The 21,936-nt window shown below is 37.3% G+C and overlaps 3 pseudogenes; all 3 read left to right on the plus strand.

The window, feature by feature from the left end:
* Window positions 1-1,273: 1,273 nt before the first annotated feature.
* Window positions 1,274-2,215, plus strand: LOC113904665 (annotated as a pseudogene).
* A 3,819-nt stretch (window positions 2,216-6,034) lies between these two features.
* On the plus strand, window positions 6,035-6,939 carry LOC113904666 (annotated as a pseudogene).
* Window positions 6,940-19,927: 12,988 nt separating this feature from the next.
* LOC113904667 lies at window positions 19,928-20,868 on the plus strand (annotated as a pseudogene).
* Window positions 20,869-21,936: the final 1,068 nt, after the last annotated feature.

A 21,936-nucleotide genomic window follows, 5' to 3' on the forward strand; every position in this document is an offset into this window, starting at 1 on the left:
TTTTAGTTACATCACAGTCTCTCGAGTTACTCAGTTTCCTCACTGTGACCTCGGTTTCTCCTTGGCTAAATATACTGTCCGTGTTACAAATAATTCAGTATATGTCAGTTTTAATGAAAATGCAGTTGGGGAGGAAGAAAAACGTTACATTTTAAGTAAATATATATTACATATTTTAAGTTATATAGAAGATTAAAATACCTAGAGCAAGAGCTCACTGATGGTCCCAGTTGCAGTCATGCGGAGGGGTCATAGGGGGAGTGGGGACACTGAGGGCTGTTTCCTGGGTAACACAGTCCCCAGTCTATTCACAGTCATACACCCAAGAAGGAAGTCACACAAAAATAATTTATATATGCATATGTAAGGAGAATCCAATTCAGGTAGTGTGCTTTCTCCACTAAGAAATTAAAAGCAAATGCACACAAAAATTCTATGTATTAGACATTGAAGGGTATTTTCAGATAACATAAATGGAATTAAATGTTTAAATCTCATATATCTTCCCAACAACCTGGCAGGAAAGAGATTGAAATAACCTACCATATTTGCCAGGGTACTCGTTTGCATATACAAAAAGTATAGCTGTAACAGAGATTATATCAACCCATGTATGTTATATGGAATGTTTCCCTGTTAAGTAAAAATAAAAATAAAAACACAGTGTGGTATGATGTTAGAACTCCCTTATTTTTAAACCTCTGTTCAAGTCTGTATAATTCCTTGTTGCTACATCAAACACTTTGTGATCCCACAGATTGTATCCACTGAATTTTCTTGACAAGGATACTGGAGTGGGTTGCCATTTCCTCCTCCAGGGTATCTTCCAACCCAGGTATTGAACGCATGTCTTCTGAGTCTCCTGCATTGCAAGCAGATTCTTTACTCACTAAGCCATTGGAGAAGCTCCTTTGTTGTTTTTGGGGCAGCCCTAATATACGAGGATAAATACCAGTCTCACTGGTTTCTAACTACCTCCAGTGCTGACAACCAAAATGCCGCAAAATACTGTTACATGTTCTTTGGGGGGTTAATCTTCATCAGTGAAAAACTATAGGTCTCTCTCTTTCTCCAGATGTATATTTACCTCTCTTTTTTATTTCTATTTATATTTGTATGTTTTATTTATAGGATGCAGAATTTTTTCTTTGTGTTTAAAATATAATTTAAATTTATTTTATTTATATGTATGTAAACTAAAAGAAATCACTAAAGTTCATTAATGACATCATTGACTATATGATGTCTCTATTAAAATAGGTTCTCTGGTTAAATGGAAACACACAATGGAACAGTGCTGAGCGAATTCATCCTCATGGGAATCACAGACCGCCCTGAGCTGCAGGCTCCATTGTTTGGGCTCTTCCTCATCATCTACATGATCTCAGCGGTGGGCAACTTGGGCATGGTCATCCTCACTAAGGTGGATGCCAGGCTACAGACACCCATGTACTTCTTCCTCAGGCACCTGGCTCTTACTGATCTGGGTTATTCAACATCTGTAGGACCCCAAATGTTGGTAAATTTTGTTGTGGATCAGAATAAAATTTCCTATCATTTGTGTGCCACACAGCTGGCTTTCTTCATCATGTTCATTATTAGTGAGATTTTTATTCTGGCCACAATGTCCTATGACCGCTACGTGGCCATCTGTCACCCCCTGCTTTACACAGTCATCATGTCCCAAAGGGTGTGTTGGGCACTGGTGGCAATCCCCTACCTCTATAGCACATTAGTTTCTCTTCTAGTCACTGTAAACATTTTTAATTCATCCTTCTGCGGCTATAACATCATCAGTCATTTCTACTGTGACAGTCTCCCCATATTATCACTGCTCTGTTCAAACACACATGAAATTGAATTCATTATCCTGGCCTTAACATGATTTAATTTGATTTTCTCTCTTCTAATAGTCCTTGTGTCTTACCCGCTCATCCTCACAGTTATTGTCAGGATGAACTCTACTGAAGGTAGGTGGAAGGCTTTTTCTACCTGTGGATCCCACCTGACAGTGGTCACTGTATTCTATGGGACTTTGATATTTATGTATGTGCAACCAGAGTCCAGTCATTCCTTTGACACTGATAAAATGGCATCTATATTTTACACCCTTGTTATTCCCATGTTGAACCCCTTGATCTATAGCTTAAGAAACAAAGATGTAAAATACGCACTACAAAGGACATGGAAAAAACTTTGCAATATCTTTCCTTAAAAGCCACTGTCAATGTCATTCCTACAAACTAGGTTGGCTACTTTCCACCTTGTGGTGGGTGCTTTCAGAGGGAAAAGCAAATACATATAAGATCATCATGAATTTGGAGTATTCTACTTGATAGTCACACTCCTAAGTGATATAAACACATTGGCAAAAAGAAAAAGGCAAAACCTTTGCCATCTCTGAGAAGTGATGAAATATAGGCATAACAATTAAGTATATTTTAGAGGACAGTAGAATAGACCATCAGAGCAATCAAGGACTGTGTGTATGCTATGTGAGGGTAAGGAAGAATAGTAGGTACAGAAGGGAAATTTAAATGACTTGATTGCCACAACTTGATCATAATATGTTTCTGTGTGAGTTATGGAAGTTTCCCCCCCACTTATATGTGTTAGTTTCTTGCATTTGTACTTTGTTATCTGTCTTTCTTCAAATGTGGGGAATTCTTGCCCATTATTTCCTTAAATAAACTATTTTAGTGGTGTTGTCTAAGTCCCTTAGTATCTCTTCACTTATTATTATTACTATTATTATTATTATTATTCACTCCTCATACTCAATACTTTAAAATGACTTGAGTTTAATTCCCCGATTATTAACCGGATTGTTCTAATCTGTTGGTGAAACCAAGTAGTAAAATTTTAATTCAATTGTTATGTTTTCGGCTTTTGAGTTTTTGATTTGGTTCTCTTTAAATTACTTTCTACCTCTGTTTGTGTCCTCAGTTTGTTTATATATGGGAGAGTTATGTTTATTTGAATTGATCTATTTTCCTTGTTTCCTTGTGATATTTCTGCGTGTTTCTTTTGTGATGCCCTGTGATATTTTGTTAAAAATTTGGCATTTGAAAAAAGCAAGCACTTCTCCCATGATCTGTGGTATGGACTCTCAAATCAGACTGGCATAAAAACTCAAAAGTCCTGTCTCTATCTCTGTCTACACAGGAACACTCACAGAGGCAGATATGTGATGTGTGTATCATGTAGAATTTGTTCACAACATATTAACATGTCAAACTTAAGGCTTTTTATTGGCCTATATGTTGTAGTAGTGTTCATGATAGCTGAGGATGAAAAAAACAACATATACATTTATAAAGAAAAGATCCACAACTTTCTTTATGTATTTTTTACTGTAATGAATAAAGAAGAAAAAAACCACATCATGGTATATGACAAATAATCAGCAAATTACATTAAACAATGCAATTTGCTGTTCAATAATAATAGGTAGACAGTAAAACATATGTGCACAAAATATGACAATACTGCAAAATATATTGATCATGCAAGGCTTACATGAAGCACAGTAGAATCTGTGAATTGAGACAGAAAAATGAGAATGGGTATTGCATGTGGTAGTGAAAATGTTGAATTCAACATTTCAGTACATTGAAATGTAATGAAAACAAAGCAAGTGAAAGAGAATTCTGTAATAAAATGATACTGATGCTGTATGGAATGAGAATGTAAAATAGAAGTAGCTAATTCCTCTCCTTAGAGTTTTAAAAAGAAAAAAATAAAAGGGAAACATGATCTTATCTAGACACATCATATTATTATATTTAATGCATTTAAACATTTTAAATAAGACAATGACTTAATACATCTCCATTATGCTATCCACTTAAGGAGATCACTGAGGAGCTACAGGAATGCTGAAGGGCTTGTACTATGGATAAAATATACCTTAATCCAAATCTTTATGAGGTTGTATTAGGGTGAACCATAGGAACAGAATTAATATGAACCAAAGTATGGGCTGCTGCCTATGCGGTCGCACAGAGCTGGACTTGACTGAAGCGACTTAGCAGCAGCAGCAGCAAGTATGAGGAAAAGGAAAATGAAATGCACAGAAATAATTCTGACTAGGCTATTGGGAAACACAAATTGCTCAAGACTACTAATAGCCACATCTCCTCCCTTGTTGCTGTTAAGATTTCAAATGCTTCAGGGATAATCAAGAAATTGCTTGGCATCTCCTTAGGGAGAGTCTCAAAGGGCAGAAACGAATCCATAAATTGTTCACAATATGTATTTTATGAAGCACATGAGAAAGCCATGACAGAGTTTTCATTACAGGTAAACAGATAGTATATTTTGTGTGGTGCCATATTTTACCAATATCTAGATTGTCTGATGATTTGCAATATAGCACTGATTCTACGCCCCTTGTAGGCATCAAGTTGGTCATGGTGGGGGCACTGAGGACTCTTACATGGAAACACAATATCTATTCATCATCATACCTCTGAAAAAAAGTTCAGTCACACAAACAGAATTTGTATGTACATGTATAAAAAAAAAAACCTGTTTTAGGTAACTTGCTGTCTCCATTAAGAAATGAAAAATAAATATCAGGAAAATCCTATTTAGCTGACATACGAAGATATTTCCAGGTTCCATGAATATACGGAAAGATTTCATTCTTAGTTATCTTCCCAACAACCTTGCAAGAAATAGTTGATTTTGCTGATGGATATAAAGATATTAGGGGCTTCCACTATGGCTCAGTGGAAAAAAATCCACCCGCACTGCAGGAGACAAGGGTTCAGTCCCCTGGAGGAAGGCATAGAAAGCCACTCCAGGATTCTTACTTGGATAACCCTGTGGATAGAGAAGGCAGGTGGGCTAAGGTGCATGGGGTTGGGAAGAGTCAGACACAACTCAAGTGACTGAGCAGGCATGCATGCATAAAGAGATTAAGATAGCTTGTATTTGCCAAAGTACTACTTTGTATGTACCAAAAATGTACATATAATGGATTATACCGTCTATGCACACTTCTCAAAATGTTTCCTGATACAAAAGCTGATTATGTTTAACATGATCTGATAGAATTTCTTTAACTTCAGATCTCTTTCCAATATTAGGCAAGTGTGTTCATCATTTCATCCTGTGCATTCAGTAGACATAAAGTCTTTCACATAAATATGTTTTAAAGTGAGGGCTTCTAAACATTCCCACCCATAAAGAAGCTAAAGTGTATATCACTTCTTTTCCTTTCTGTTTTTTATTTACCTTTGTATGGATCTATGTGTGTGTGTGCTAAATCACTTCAGTTGTGTCTGACTCTTGGCTACCCTATGGACTGTAGCTATATGCACACACATGATCAGGGTTCGCCAATCTTAGTTCTCTGACATTTTGGGCTGTATAATCCTTATTTGGAGAAGGCAATGGCACCCCACTCCAGTACTCTTGCCTGGAAAATCCCATGGATGGAAAAGCCTGGTAGGCTGCAGTCCATGGGGTCGCTAAGAGTTGGACACGACTGAGCGACTTCACTTTCACTTTTCTCTGTCATGCATCAGAGAAAAAAATGGCAACCCACTCCAGTGTTCTTGCCTGGAGAATCCCAGAGACAGCGGAGCCTGGTGGGCCCATCTATGGGGTTGCACAGAGTTGGACACGACTGAAGCAACTTAGCAGCAGCAGCAGCAATCCTTATTTATTGGGTCTACCCTAATCTAGTAGGATGTTCAGAAGCCTCACTAAATCTTAACTATTAGAAGCCAGTAGTATCTGTCCTGCAGTGATGAAAACCAAGATTGTTCAAAGCATTATCAAATATTCTTTGGAGGACAAATTTTCCCCTTTGGGAAGCTACACATCTCTCCCTATCTCCACATGTATTTCTATCTTCATTTCTGTTAATATTTCTATACATCTAGGCTTTATTTCCAGGCATAGAGCATAGAGTATTAATAAAGCTTAAAATGTAAATATAGATATATAAAATACCAAAAATTTACCTAAATGTACTACATGACTGTGCTATCTCTGTCAAGAATAGATTTTCCAATAGGCCCAGATGGGAAAACACAACAAAACACTGCTGAGTGAATTCATCCTCATGGGAATCACAGACCGCCCTGAGCTGCAGGCTCCACTGTTTGTGCTCTTCCTCATCATCTACGTGATCTCAGTGGTGGGCAACTTGGGCATGGTCATCCTCACCAAGAGGGACTCCAGGCTACAGACACCCATGTACTTCTTTCTCAGATACCCGGCTTTTACTGATCTTGGTTATTCAACAACCAAGGTACCCAAAATGTTAGCAAATTTTGTGGTGGATCAAAATAAAATCTTGTATTATTTTTGTACAATACAACTAGCTTTCTTTCTTCTGTTGATTATTCATGAACTTGTTATTCTGAAAGCAATGCCCTATGACTGTCACCCTCTGCTCCACCCAGTCACCATGTCACAAAGGTTGTGCTGGGTGTTGGTAGCAACTCCTTATTTCTATTGCACATTTGTGTCTCTTCTAGTCACTGTAAAGATTTTTAATTTATCCTCTGTAGCTACCACATCATCAAACATTTCTATTGTTACTGTCTCCCTTTGATATCTTTGCTCTGTTCAACTACACATGAAATTCAATATATTATTCTTAGCAAGTTTTAGTTTGATAGTCTTCCTTTTGATAGTTCTTGTGTCTTACCTTCTTATTCTTGAATCCATTCTCAGGATAAACTCTGCTGAAGGCAGGCACAAGGCTTTTGCTACCTGTGGGTCCCACCTGACAGCAGTCACCGTGTTTTATGGAACATTACTACTTATGTATGTGCAACCAGAGTCCAGACACTCCTTTGACATTGATAAAGTGGCATCTATATTTTACACCCTTGTTATCCCCAAGTTAAATCCCTGATCTACAGTTTGAGGAACAAAGATGTAAAATATGCCCTATAAAGGATTTGGATGAAATTATGAAATATTTTTTTTTCCTTAAAGATCACTATCAATGTGATTCCTGTAAATTAGTTTCAGGACTTTATACTTTTCTATCTGTGCTTTCAGAAGAAAAAGCAAATATAAATAAGTTCTTCACATATTTTAGAGAATGGCTTTTGCATGTCACTCACACTTCCAAGGGATATAAATCCATTCGTGTAAGAAAAACAGAAGAAAAAAACTTTGCCATTTCTGAGAAAAAGAAATGAAACATAAGCAAAGTAGTTAAATTAATTTTTAGAGTGTATTAGAATGAATTAGGAGCTGTAGACCAGGGAATAGTCAAGAAGATTGGGCATGCTATGGGGAAAAGAGAGAGAAAGAATGGTAGGTACAAAAGGGGAATTTAAATGATTCATTTTATTCTCAAATTTTTAGAATAAACACTGAAGTTTTCTTTGTGTGCTTGTGTACAGGTGTGGGTTTTTGTTTATTAACATTTATTTTGATTTATCATTCATACTCTTTCATGGTCTATGTTAAGAGCAAACTTATTTGTGATTTCAATCAAGCTCCTTGGAGTGGGATGACTTAAACTCAACAGTCATATGAGTTTGTTCAAACACCCTCCTTCCACATGGGGAACTTAGGGTCCTGTTTTTTCTCCTCAGTTTTATTATTATGACATATGAGTTCTACAGAACCTATTCACTCAACATTATGGCGTTTCAGCAACTCAGGTCAGCACAGCATCTGTTTTTGTTTTATTCAGTCTTTTTGTCTACACTTGTGAATATATCAACTACGACAAATTTCTTAGAGACAAAAATTATTTTAAATAATTCTTGTCTAAGTGTCATTTTGCAAGTTGACCATATAAGGGTCATATGCAAACTATATTTACATAAGACGTTCACTATATTATAAATTATATTTGTTACTTCTGTTTCATGTTGCTGTTTTCCCTCAAATTTGACTGATTGAGTGTGCATTATATGTTAATAAGGATACATTATCTCACTGCATTGATTTCATAGTTCCTCTTCTAAGAAATATAATGTGTCAGTTCCATGACTTGGTCTATGCTGTATTTTGAGTGAAAGTATAGTGTGACATGAAACAATTGATGTACATGTTATGATGTTCATACTACCTTACACCAAAGTGCCATTCAGGTTCAGTTCAGTTGTTCAGTCGTGTCCAACTCTTTGTGATCCCATGAACTGTACCATGCCAGGCTTCCCTGTCCATCACCAACTCTAGGAGTTTACTCAAACTCATGTCCATGGAGATAGTGATGCCATCCAACCATCTCATCCTCTGTCATCCCCTTCTCCTGCCTTCAATCTTTCGCAGCATCAGGGTCTTTTCAAATGAGTCGGCACTTCGCATCAGGTGGCCAAGGTATTGGAGTTTTAGCCTCAGCATCAGTCCTTCCATTGAATATTCAGGACTGATTTCCTTTAGGATGGACTGGTTGGATATCCTTGCAGTCCAGGAGATTCTGAAGAGTCTTCTCCAACAACACAGTTCAAAAGCATCAATTCTTTGGTGCTCAGCTTTCTTCACAGTCCAAATCTCACATCCATACATGACTACTGGGAAAAACATAGCTTTGACTACATGGACCTTTGTTGGAAAAGTAATGTGTCTGCTTTTTAATATGCTGTCTAGATAGGTCATAGCTTTTCCTCCAAGGAACAAGCATCTTTTAATTTCATGGCTGCAATCACCATCTGCCGTGATTTTGGTGCCCCCTCCAAAATACTGTTTCCCCCTCTATTTGCCATGAAGCGATGGGACCAGATACCATGATCTTAGTTTTCTGAATGTTGAGTTTTAAGCCAACTTTTTTACTGTTCTCTCTCTCTTTCATCAGTTCAGTTCAGTTCAGTCGATCAGTCGTGTCTAACTCTTTGCGACCCCATGAATTGTAGCACGCCAGGCCTCCCTGTCCATCACCAACTCCCGGAGTTCACTCAGACTCACGTCCATCGAGTGAGTGATGCCATCCAGCCATCTCATCCTCTGTCATCCCTTCTCCTCCTGCCCCCAATCCCTCCCAGCATCCGAGTCTTCTCCAAAAGCAAAAGAGTTCCATAAAAAACATCTATTTCTGCTTTATTGACTATGCCAAAGCCTTTGACTGTGTGAATCACAATAAATTGTGGAAAATTTTGAAAGAGATGCGAATACCAGACCACCTGACCTGCCTCTTGAGAAACCTATATGCAGGTCAGGAAGCAACAGTTAGAACTGGACATGGAACAACAGACTGGTTCCAAATAGGAAAAGGAGTACATCAAGGCTGTATATTGTATCCCTGCTTATTTAACTTATATGCAGAGTACATCATGAGAAATGCTGGGCCGGAAGAAGCACAATCTGGAATCAAGATTGCTGGGAGAAATATCAATAACCTCAGATATGCAGATGATACCAACCTTATGGCAGAAAGTGAAGAAGAACTAAAAAGCCTCTTGATGAAAGTGAAAGTGGAAAGTGAAAACGTTGGCTTAAAGCTCAACATTCAGAAAATGAAGATCATGGCATCTGGTCCCATCACTTCATGGAAAATAGATGGGGAAACAGTGAAAACAGTGTCAGACTTTATTTTTGGGGGCTCCAAAATCACTGCAGATGGTGACTGCAGCCATGAAATTAAAAGACGCTTACTCCTTGGAAGGAAAGTTATGACCAACCTAGATAGCATATTGAAAAACAGAGACATTACTTTGCCAACAAAGGTCCACTAGTCAAGGCTCTGGTTTTGCCAGTGGTCATGTATGGATGTGAGAGTTGGACTGTGAAGAAAGCTGAGCATGAAAGAATTGATACTTTTGAACTGTGGTGTTGGAGAAGACTCTTGAGTATCCCTTGGACTGCAAGGAAATCCAACCAGTCCATTCTGAAGGAGATCAGCCCTGGGATTTCTTTGGAAGGAATGATGCTAAAGCTGAAACTCCAGTTTTAGCCATCTCTCTTTCATCAAGAGACTCTTAAATCTCTCCACATTTCTGTTTACTTTTCATATTTTTTAACATTCATGGTTTTTATTTATTTCATAGAGGGCTGGATTCTTTCTTTCAGCCACTGTCAGGGACTAAAATTTTGCATGTGATCAGTATTTCTCTGATGGTCCAGTGCTTAAGAATTTGCCTGCCATTGCCAGGGATACAGGTTTCATCCCTGGTCATGGAAGATCCCTCATACTCTGGATAAGATAAACCCTTGGGCCACAGTCTTTGAAGCCAGAATACCTAGAGCCTGTGCTTCACAAAAACAGAAGCTCCCACCTGCTGCAACTACAGAAAGCCTGCATACAGCAATGAATACCAGGAACAGCTAAAAATAAATAAACATTTTTAATAAAAAATATTAAAAAATATTAACATTTTTCATGCAGTCAAATAAATTTGAATAAGCAAAATTCATTTGTAAAAATAAATATTACTAATAAGTTTTTTATAGTTGATTTTTAAATTATGAAAATTAATATAGCTAAGAAATATTTACTTATAAACGTAAACTATCTTCTTAGAACATTATATTGGACAGTGATACTGTGAAATGTTAGTTTTAGTTATTGATGGCTGCTGAGATTATCGGTATGCTTAATTTAATAAATTTGCTTATATGTTCTTCCCAAAACATCTTTAGTAAATAATTGCAACTTTTATGATAAAGAAAGTGTCTAATATTTGGAATTGAAAAAAATCTTGAGTAAGCATAATGCAATATACTTTTTCTAAAATCAGTCAGTGTACTTCATATGAAAGTCCCCTTAAAATGATGTACAAAAGCGGAAAAATTCAGATTCACATAAGTTTCCAATACATTTCATTCATTCTATGTTACTCTCTATTTCAATATTATCTGAATCCATACTTTATTTGGGCTTCCCAAATAGCGTTAGTGGTAAAGAACCCACCTGTTAAAGCAGGTAGACATAAGAAACACAGGTTCAATGCCTGAATCAGGAAGATCCCCTGGTGGAGGGCACAGCAACCCACTCTAGTATTCTTGCCTGGAAAACCCCATGGACAGAGGAGCCTGGCAGGCTGCAGTCCATAGGTCACACAGAGTCTGAAATGACTAAAGAAACTTAGCACACACACAAACTTTATTTAAGGAAGTTTTCCAATTTTTAATAGAATATGAATACTTGAAAAAATAGGAGTGGGTAAATGAATGATTTACCAGCATAAATGAGTAATTTGATAGAGTATTTTGAATATCGATTATATTTAATACATAATACAGAAACAATGTTAAAAGATCACTAGAATACTAGAAAAAGACAAATACAAAGAAACTTTAACAACCCTATTATTGTGTTTGAAACAGTAATCTGAGTTTTAAGTCAGAAACATGAGGTGTAATTTAAACATATATATAAGTGTGTGTCTGAATTCATGTATGTACACTAAGAAACACTTTACAACAAATTGTAGAATAAGGATTATCTCAATAGAAATGTATATTAAAAATAACTCCCTCAAATCAGGTTCTTGTGCACTGACTACTTGATATTGAGGAATAAGAAGTAACTGATTTTCTTCTTTTCTTTCAATTCAGTTCAGTTTGTGACCCCATGAACAGCAGCACCCCAGGCCTACCTGGCCATCACCAGCTCCCAGAGTCCACACAAACCCATGTCCATTGACTCGGTGATGCCATCCAGCCATCTCATCCTCTGTCATCCCCTTCTCCTCCTGCCCCCAATCCCTCCCAGCATCAGGGTCTTTTCCAATGAGTCAAGTCTTCCCATGAGGTGGCCAAAGTATTGGAATTTCAGCTTCAACATCAGTCCTTTCCATGAACACCCAGGACTGATCTCCTTTAGGATGGACTGGATGGATCTCCTTGCAGTCCAAGACACTCAAGAGTCTTCTCCAACACCACAGTTCAAAAGCATCAATTCTTTGGTGCTCAGATTTCTTCACAGTCCAACTCTCACATCCATACATGACTACTGGAAAAATCATAGCCTTAACTAGATGGACTTTTGTTGACAAAGTAATGTCTCTGCTTTTTAATATGCTGTCTAGGTTGATCATAACTTTCCTTTCAAGGAGTAAGCGTCCTTTAATTTCATGGCTGCAATCACCATTTGCAGAGATTTTGGAGCCAAACAACAAAAAAATCTATTGCATTTTCCAACTTTTAAATCAATGCTTTCCAGTAGTATAAAAAACAAGAAAAGATATTAAGAAAAAAATACAAGTCTTAATAGATATTCAAAAATTCTAAACAAAAATTGAACAGATTTAATCTAGCAATATGTATAAATAATAATGCATAATGATTAGCTAATTTGAAAGGTATCATAAGTTTAATATTAAAAAATAAATTTACATACGTACCATTTAATTCACCTCAAGTAAAATGAAATACTTAGGCGAAAACTAAGCAAACTTGGACATTATCAAGTGTAGTGAAACACTTTTGTGGAACAAAGAAAAAAATTAAGAAGATCTGTACACTGAAAAGTAAAAAATACTAATTAACAAAATCAAAGATGTTCGGAATGAGATGTTAAACATACTCAGTTTACAGTTGAAAGACTAAATGTGGTAAAATCCTAGTTCTCTCTAAAGTGATCTATAGATTTAATTCAAAGTCCATGAAGTTTCAGCAGATATTCTATAGACACAGATGAGTTTATACTACAATATGTATGACAGGCCAAGGACCTAGAATAACTAAATCTGAAGAGTGACCTTGTGACTTCATGGACTGTAGCCCACCAGGCTCCTCTGTCCATGGAATTTTCCAGGCAAGAATATGGGAGTGGGTTGTCATTCCCTTCTCCAGGGGATCTTCCTGACCTAGGGATTGAACCCTGGTGTCCTGCATTGCAGGCAGATTCTTTACCATCTGAGCTGCCAGGGAAGCCCACCCAACATATGTTAAAATGTAGAATAATGAAGAATGGTCACTCCTCATTGTGCTAAGATTTACTATCTTACTATGTAGCGACAGTAATAAAAACTGCTAGTCCTGGTGGAGAGATGGCCATATAAATCAACAGAACAGAATAAAAACTCACAAGTTGCCCTTGAAATCTGATTAATTCTTTATGAATGTGCAAAGGTAATTCAATAAAAGTCTATTTTAAAATGGGGCTAGATGAATTAGACATTCAAAAGGGAAACAACCTGATGTGAAGAGCTGACTCAGTTGAAAAGACCCTGATGCTGGGAAAGACTGAGGGCAGGAAGAGAAGGGGACAACAGAGGAGGAGATGGTTGGATGGCATCATCGACTCGATGGACATGGGTTTGGGTGGACTCCAGGAGTTTGTGATGGACAGGGAGGCCTGGCGTGCTGCAGTCCATGGGGTTGCAAAGAGTCAGACATGACTGAGCAACTGAACTGAACTGAAGGGAAACAAACTACAAATAATGTTTATCTAAACCATTTAAAAATCAAATTAAAAGTAGAAAAATGCAAAATGTAAGACAGAAAATCTTTAGAGAACAATATAGGGCAAAGTCTCTGTCTGGGACCCAGAATTGTTACCCAGCCTAAGCTTGTGCTGCAGAATAGGACAATACATCAAGAGAGGAGTTCCTGGTACAATGAATAGTGAGTTTATTAGGAAAGCCAGCAAGCAGAGAAGATGGTAGACTAATGTTCCAAAGAATCATCTTAACAGAGGTAGACTTCAGGCTTCTTTAATAATAAAAGGGAAAGGGTTGTGGCTGATTGTTGCAAACTTTTCAGTGCAGGAATGCTGTGTTCTTGCAGAAGTCCACACAGATCTGGTCATAATGTTCATGCCAACCTCCAGCAAGACCATTGTTACACTCTTTGTACCTTTAAACATCAGAGTTTTAAAAAGGAGCTATTAGGTATATTTCAGACTATATGCAAATTCATTTTCAAAAAGGGGCAGGTCCAACATGACTAAGCACAGGCAACGGAGCATATAATTCAGAGCTAAAGGAATATGTGATATGGAGGCAGGTTTGTTCTCTGTTATAGAACTAGAGAAGAGTTTATAGATCATGATATCAAAATTAGTAGCTATCATAGTAAACTTTATAAACTGAGCTGCATCAGAGTTCAAAGGGTATATTTAATACGAATCACTCTTGAGCACTCAGCTGAGGAAATGAAAACTTATTCTTTGGCAATCAACTTTATGAAAATTCAGATAGAGTCAGAAACAACTTAAGTGACCGAGCACAGCACAGCAATTAAAACAGTAATCCCCTATATTAAAAAAAAAATAAGAAGAAAGAAATATGAAAGAAAACAGTTTGTATATGCACAATGTACTATTATTTTTAGTTCATTTACATGTTTTATGTAACACAATAAGACTGATTCAACAGATCCCCTTTGCATCACCCACTTGAGGAGACCATTACAGAATGATAGGAATACTGACAGGCTTGTTGTATAGGTAAATTACATTATTCCAGATCCCTATCTGGTGGGATCAGAGTACACCAGAGCAACAGAATCAACAGGAAGCTAACTAAGAGGAAAAACACACAAATAAATCTTATTCACTTTGCTGCTGCTGCTGCTAAGTCACTTCAGTTGTGTCCGACTCTGTGTGACCCCATAGATGGCAGCCCACCAGGCTCTCCTGTCCTTGGGATTCTCCAGGCAAGAACACTGGAGTGGGTTGCCATTTCCTTCTCCAATGCATGAAAGTGAAAAGTGAAAGTAAAGTTGCTCAGTCGTGTCCGACTCTTCGCGACCCCATGGACTGCAGCCCACCAGGCTCCTCCATGGGAGTTTCCAGGCAAGACTACTGGAATGGGGTGCCATTGCCTTCTCCGTTACTCACTTTGGGGGAATACAAATCACTGGACTAGTAATAAACACATCTGCTCCCTAGGTTCCATTAAGGTTTCCAATGCCTCAGGGACAATCACAAAATTGCTTATCATGTCCTCAGGGAGAGACACAGAGACTGAAAAAGTTTCCATAAATTGCTCTCACTAAGCATATTCTGAAACACATGGACAGATCAAGACACACCTTTTGTGACAGGTAAGCAGGTAGTATATTTCATGTGGTATCATATTTTACCAATATACAAGTAGTTTGGTAATTTGCAATAGAGCACTTATTCTATAACCAAGCATATCAAAATATCAAGATTTCTGATTGACCTCTGTATGCGTCCTGTTATTGATAACAGGTTGTTATCTAATGCACAATCAGAATAGGACGGCTCCCCTTTTTCTTTAGATTAATATACAAATATTTTCACCACTGCTGATGACCACCTTTGAAACATCAGTGCCACAATGCTTATGTAATATTTATGTTCTATATCAAGACTTCAATATGTGAATTTGTTGTTCAGTTGCTAAGTTGTATCCAACTCTTTGCTATCCCATGGACTACAGCCTGCCAGACTTCCCTGTCCTTAACTCTCTCCTGGAGTTTGCTCAAATTCATGTTCATTGAGATAGTGAAGCTATTCAACTTTCTCATACTCTGCCACCCTCTTCTTTTTTTTGCCTTCAAGCTTTCCCAGCATTAACATCTTTTACAATGAGTCAGCTCTTTGCGTCATGTGTCCAAAGGGTTGAAGTTTCAGATTTAGCATTAGTCCTTCCATTGAATATTCAGAGTTGGTTTCCTTTAGGATTGATTAGTTTGATTTCCATGCAGTCCAAGGGACTCTTAAGAGTCTTTCCCGCATGACAATTCATATAAGAAAGGACAAAACTGAGAGATAAGACAGCCTAAAGAGTAAGATGCATCATCACTGCAGATGGTGATTACAGCCATGAAATTAAAAGATGCTTACTCCTTGGAAGGAAAGTTATGACCAACCTAGATAGCATATTCAAAAGCAGAGACATTACTTTGCCAACAAAGGTCCGTCTAGTCAAGGCTATGGTTTTTCCAGTGGTCATGTATGGAAGTGAGAGTTGGACTGTGAAGAAAGCTGAGCACCAAAGAATTGATGCTTTTGAACTGTGGCGTTGGAGAAGACTCTTGAGAGTCTCTTGTGCAAGGAGATCCAACCAGTCCATTCTAAAGGAGATCAGCCCTGGGTTGTTTTGTTTTTTGTTTTTTGTTTTTTTGGAAGGAATGATGCTAAAGCTGAAACTCCAGTACTTTGGCCACCTCATGCAAAGAGTTGACTTACTGGAAAAGACTCTGATGCTGGGAGGGATTGGGGACAGGAGGAGAAGGGGATGACAGAGGATGAGATGGCTGGATGCCATCACTGACTCAATGGACATGGGTTTGAGTGAACTCCGGGAGTGTTGGTGATGGACAGGGAGGCCTGGTGTGCTGCGGTTCATGGGGTTGCAAAGAGTCGGACATGACTGAGTGACTGAACTGAAAGAGTAAGAAATTATATATATAACTTATGGAAAAATTATGAAGTGGCAAGTAGTCAACTTCCAGGTTATTGTCTTTCCAAATCTTTAGTTATTGATTCTGAGCTTTTCTTAGTCTCCTCTCAAAAATTGTATATTTAATGAACATTTAAATTAATGCATAATTTTTTTCCTGATCTTTTGATGAGAAAAATGGGGATTTCCCCTTTGCATTGAGATGTGAAAAGTAATTTTTGGAGCCTAGGGGACTTTGCTGAGTGTTATGGTGATGATATAATGTACAGCATGTTTCCAATGGAATCAGACAGAAAACACATGTAATTTTCTCAAAGACTATGATTTTAAAACGAAATATCAGATAATCAACACAGATAGCAAATAGGAAAAAGTAATTTGATGCTTTCCATACAATTCTGATGTTGTTAGAAATAATCTTTTCAGTCCTTAATTATCTTACAGGAAAATCAGCTTTTGCCAGTGTAATTATTTATTCTTAGCCTTTCAAAAATTGCACCTAAACAAGACTTATATGCCTCCTTTCATTAATTTAAGAAAATTAATTGTAGCTCAGTATTTCTGACATAAGAAATTAATGTATGTGAGGACATGATATCAGAAGCTCACAGCCTTGTACACAAGATTTATTTGAGGTGTGTTTATTTCCTACAAACATATTTATAATTAACATTTAAAATATTTTTATTTTTTAATAAAATATTTTTTGAATTATTAAACTTAAGAAGCTCCTGACACTATTATTTTGTTTGTAATTAGGAAATTACATGACAAAGGAACCTGGTGGGCTACAGTTCATGGGGCAGCAAAGAGTATATATGTGTATATATATATATATATATATATATATAAGGGTAGACCCTGGTTGTTTAGATGGTAAAGAATCTACCAACAATGTGGGAGGCCTGGGTTTGATCCCTGGGTCTGGAAGATCCTCTGCAGAAGGGCATGGTAAACCAATCCAGTCTTCTTGCCTTGAGAATCCCATGGACAGAAGAGCCTGGTGGGCTACAGTCCATGGGGTCACAGAGTCAGACATGGCTGAGCAACTAACACATACATATATTTTATTTTGCCAGTATCCTATTGTGTAATATAGTGATTTAAAACTTATTTTTTATATAAGGTGGACAATGTCTTTATCCAAAAGTAATGTTTATAAAATTTCATTATATAAAACAAATTCCAGTGACTTCACTTTCTCTCGATTTGCTCAGTTTCCTTACAATATCTTTGGTTCCTCCTTGACAAAATATACATTACACATTACCAACAACTCGGAATATGTCAGTTATACTGAAAATAATCTTGGGGAAAGAAATGTGCAAAATTTTAGGTTAATATACATTACATATATGAGGTAAGATAGTCCATAAATTATTCAAAAGAAGTGACAGTCCCCTTGTAGTCACGAAATTGGGATCTGTTACCTGAACACAGGTATCAACCTATTAATCATCATGATAATCCTGACAAAAAATTAAGTCACAAAAAATGAATTTATATGTACCTGTGTAAGCATAATCTATTTTAGGTAACCTGCTGTCTCTACTAAGAAGTGGAAAACAAACAACAAAAAATTCCTATGTAATTGATTTTGAGGGTGTTTCAGGTACCATGAATAATTTGAAATATTTTATTTTTGATTATTTTCACAGCAACCCTGCAATAAACAGTTGATTTTGCCGATGTATGTAAAGATATTCACAAAATTTACACTTGCCAAATTATTCCTTTGTATATGCCAAAATATAGGAATAACAGATTATATCAACCTATGTATATTTCTTAAAATTTCCTTGTATGAAGACAAATGTCTAATATGTTCTGATAGAATTTCCTTACTTTTACACCTCTGTCCAGTATCAGTCAAGAGTATTAATTAGTTCATCTTTTACTATCAGTAGACAGAAGGTCTTTCACATAAATATATTTGAATACAGGGACTACTAAATGTGTCTACACACAACTGCAAATAGGATTTAAAAAATTTATGCAATTAGAACATGACTATGTTATACTATATAATTGTAATTATGTAAGTATAATTATAAATTATAATTACAGTAAGTCCTCTACATAATAACGGGTTTCCTTCCGAGAGCATGTTTGCAAGTTTGATTTGTCTGTAGGATTCCTTGAGTCTCAGATGGTAAAGAACCTGCCAGTAATTCAGGAGATGGCAGTTCGATCCCTGGGTCTGGAAGATCCCCTGGAGAAGGGAATGGCAATTCATTTCAGTATTATTGCCTGGAGAATCCCATGAACAGAGGAGACTGTGGGCCACAGTCCATGGGGTCACAGAGAGACAAGACTGAGGAGCTAACACTTTCTTTTTTCATCAGCAAAGTTACCCTAGGTCCCCAACTAATGCAATTGACTATATAGTATTGAACTTTAATAGGTTTATAGCACCCATCACCATTGTTTGTACACTTGCTTCCAGATATCCTGGGCTAGAAATAAAGAAGGTATATTACAGTACAAACTACTGTACAGTAAGTACAAAAAATCACAGCTACATGGATACAGGTGCATTATAATGTATGGCAGACACCTGAACTAACTTACATAATTGTACACATGAAAACACACTTGCATGTTAGACAGCTTACAAATTAAAGATTTGTAGTTACAGAATTGATAGCATATAATATATAACTAAAAAGTTGTCAAGTAATAAAGGTTATGTCAACACTTTCCCTGTTTCCTTTATCTATTTTTATGTCAATCTATATATCTACACATGTGTCAGTGTTTGCCAAAAATAGCCATTTGGCATTTGAGTAAAGGGAAAGTTGCTAAGTTGTGTCCAACTCTTTGCAACCCCATGGAGTTGCAGGTTCCTTGCCAGGTTCCTCTGTTCATGGAATTCTCTAGGCCAAAATACTGGAATGGGTGGCTGTTCCCTTCTCCAAGGAATCTTCCCAACCCAGGGATCAAACCCAGGTCTCCTGAATTGCAAGCAGATTCTTTACCATTTGAGGCACCAGGGAAGCCCAAGAAAAGTGGAGTGGTTCACCTACACCTTCTCCAGGGATCTTTCCCATCCAGGAATTGAACAAGCGTCTCCTGCATTGCAGGCAGATTGTTTATCATCTGAGCTACCAGGAAAGCCTGTAAAAGTGGACTCTAACCACCAGGCACCTCCATTTATGGAATTCTCCAGGCAAGAGTATTGGAGTGGGTAGCCATTCCCTTCTCCAGGATATCTTCCTGACCTAGGGATCTAACCCAGGTCTGCTGCATTGCTGGCAGATTCTTTACCATCTGAGCCACAACGGAAGCATAATAATTCTTTCTGGTTGGGGGGATACCATAATACAGTATCATATTTAGAAGTGTCACTGAGCTATAACCATTTGGAGCCAGCAGCACACTTCCTCCACTGGTGACAATCAAACAGCCTCAAGATATTATTGAATGCTCTTTGGGGAACTAATTTTTCTCGCTGGAAAATGACAAACCTAGCCCTCTCTCCAACTGTATTGCTATCTCTGTAACCGTTTCTATGTCTTTAAATGTATGCTTTACTTCCAGGAGGCAGTCATTTTAATAGAATCTAAACTTTAAAATTAAATTTATTATATTTACATTAACTTTGAATGCTAAAAAATCACCAGGATTTAAATCATAACACTATTTACTACTCTGAGGTCTCTATCCAGCCTATGTTTTCTGATAAAATGGAAGAACACAACAGAACAGCGCTGAGTCAATTCATCCTCATGGGAATCACGGACCGCCCTGAACTGCAGGCTCCACTGTTTGTGCTCTTCTCATCATCTACGTGATCTCAGTGGTGGGCAACTTGGGCATGGTCATCCTCACTAAGGTGGACTCCAGGCTACAGACACCCATGTACTTCTTTCTCAGGCACCTGGCTCTTACTGATCTGGGTTATTCAACAGCTGTGGGCCCCAAAATGTTGGTAAATTTTGTTGTGGATCAGAATAAAATCTCTTATTATTTGTGTGCTACACAGATGGGTTTTTTCATCATGTTCATTATTAATGAACTTTTTATTCTGGCGACAATGTCTTATGATCGTTATGTGGCCATTTGTAACCCTCTACTCTACACAGTCATCATGTCACAAAGGGTGTGTAAAGTGCTGGTGGCAATCCCCTATGTCTATAGCACATTCGTGTCTCTGTTGATCACCATAAAGCTTTTTAATTCATTTTTCTGTGGCTATAATGTTATCAGTCATTTCTACTGTGACAATTTCCCTTTGTTATCTTTGCTTTGCTCAAACACACATGAAATTGAACTTATGATAATGATTTTCTCAGCTTTTAATTTGACTTTCACCCTTGCGATAGTTCTTGTGTCTTACCTGCTCATCCTTGCAGCTATTCTCAGGATGAAATCTGCTGAAGGTAGGCAGAAGGCTTTTTCTACCTGTGGATCCCACCTGACAGTGGTCACAGTGTTCTACGGCACTTTGACATTTATGTATGTGAAACCCAAGTCCAGTCATTCCTTTGACACTGATAAAGTGGCATCTATATTTTACACTCTTGTTATTCCCATGTTGAATCCTTTGATTTATAGCTTAAGAAACAAAGATGTAAAATATGCACTACAGAAGATGTGGAGAAAACTATGTAGTATCTTTTCCTAATGATCAGTGTCAATGTGATTTCTACAAATTAGGTTAAGGACTTCATATCTCACTTTTTGTGTTTTCAGAGGGGAAAATGGACACAACAGTTTAGATATTTAGAGAATAACTTCTACATCCCATTCACACTTCTATGTGATATAAATTTATTAGTGTAAGAAAAAACAGGAAAATATTTGCCATCTTTGACAAGAGTCAAAATATAAGCAAAATATGAAATCAATTTTGGAGTACAGTGGGATGAATTAGGACACAATAGACCATAAGAGCAGTCAAGGAGAGTAAGCTATGTAGGAATGATGAAAAACAGTAAGTACAGAAGGAGAATGAAATGACTTTTAGGACAGTCAGTCTTTGGAATAAACTTTAAAGTATCTATTTGTGTTTGTGTACATGTGTGTGTTTTGTGTTAGCACATTCACTCCATTTTAGTCTTCATGTTCTTCCATAAGGTGTGTTAAAAGCAAACTCAATTTCTCTTTTAAGAAGTAAAAAGGAGGCAGTCTCATGATTTTGTCTATGCTGTATTTATAGCGAATGTGTAATGTGAAATGTAACAATTGATATATATCATATGATATCTGGACCAACTTCCTCCAAACCCTCACTAAAGTCCCCCATTTTTTTGCTTACTTTTAGTATTTTTAACATTCAAGACATTTTCTTTACATCATTGAAGGACTAGACTCACTTCTTTGTCTGCCAACAAAGAAGTAGAATTTTCTATGTAGTCAATTAAATTTCAATGAATAACATTCATTGAAATAAAATAATTATGTGTATGTTGTTTTTGCTGTTCAGTTGCTAAGTCATGTCCAACTCTTTGCAACCCCATGCACTGCAGCATACCAGGCTCCTATGTCCTCTGCTATCTCCCAGATTTTGCTTGAATTCATGTCCATTGAGTCAGAGATGCTACCTAATCCTCTCATCTACTACTTTTTCATCCTCTTTTCCTTTTTCCTTCAATCGTACCCAGCATCAAGGAAATATGTATCAGTTCAGTTCAGTCACCCAGTCGTACCCGACTCTTTGCGACCCCATGAATTGCAGCACACCAGGCCTCCC

The sequence above is a fragment of the Bos indicus x Bos taurus genome, chromosome 15, assembly GCF_003369695.1.
Source record: "Bos indicus x Bos taurus breed Angus x Brahman F1 hybrid chromosome 15, Bos_hybrid_MaternalHap_v2.0, whole genome shotgun sequence".
NCBI lineage: Eukaryota > Metazoa > Chordata > Mammalia > Artiodactyla > Bovidae > Bos > Bos indicus x Bos taurus.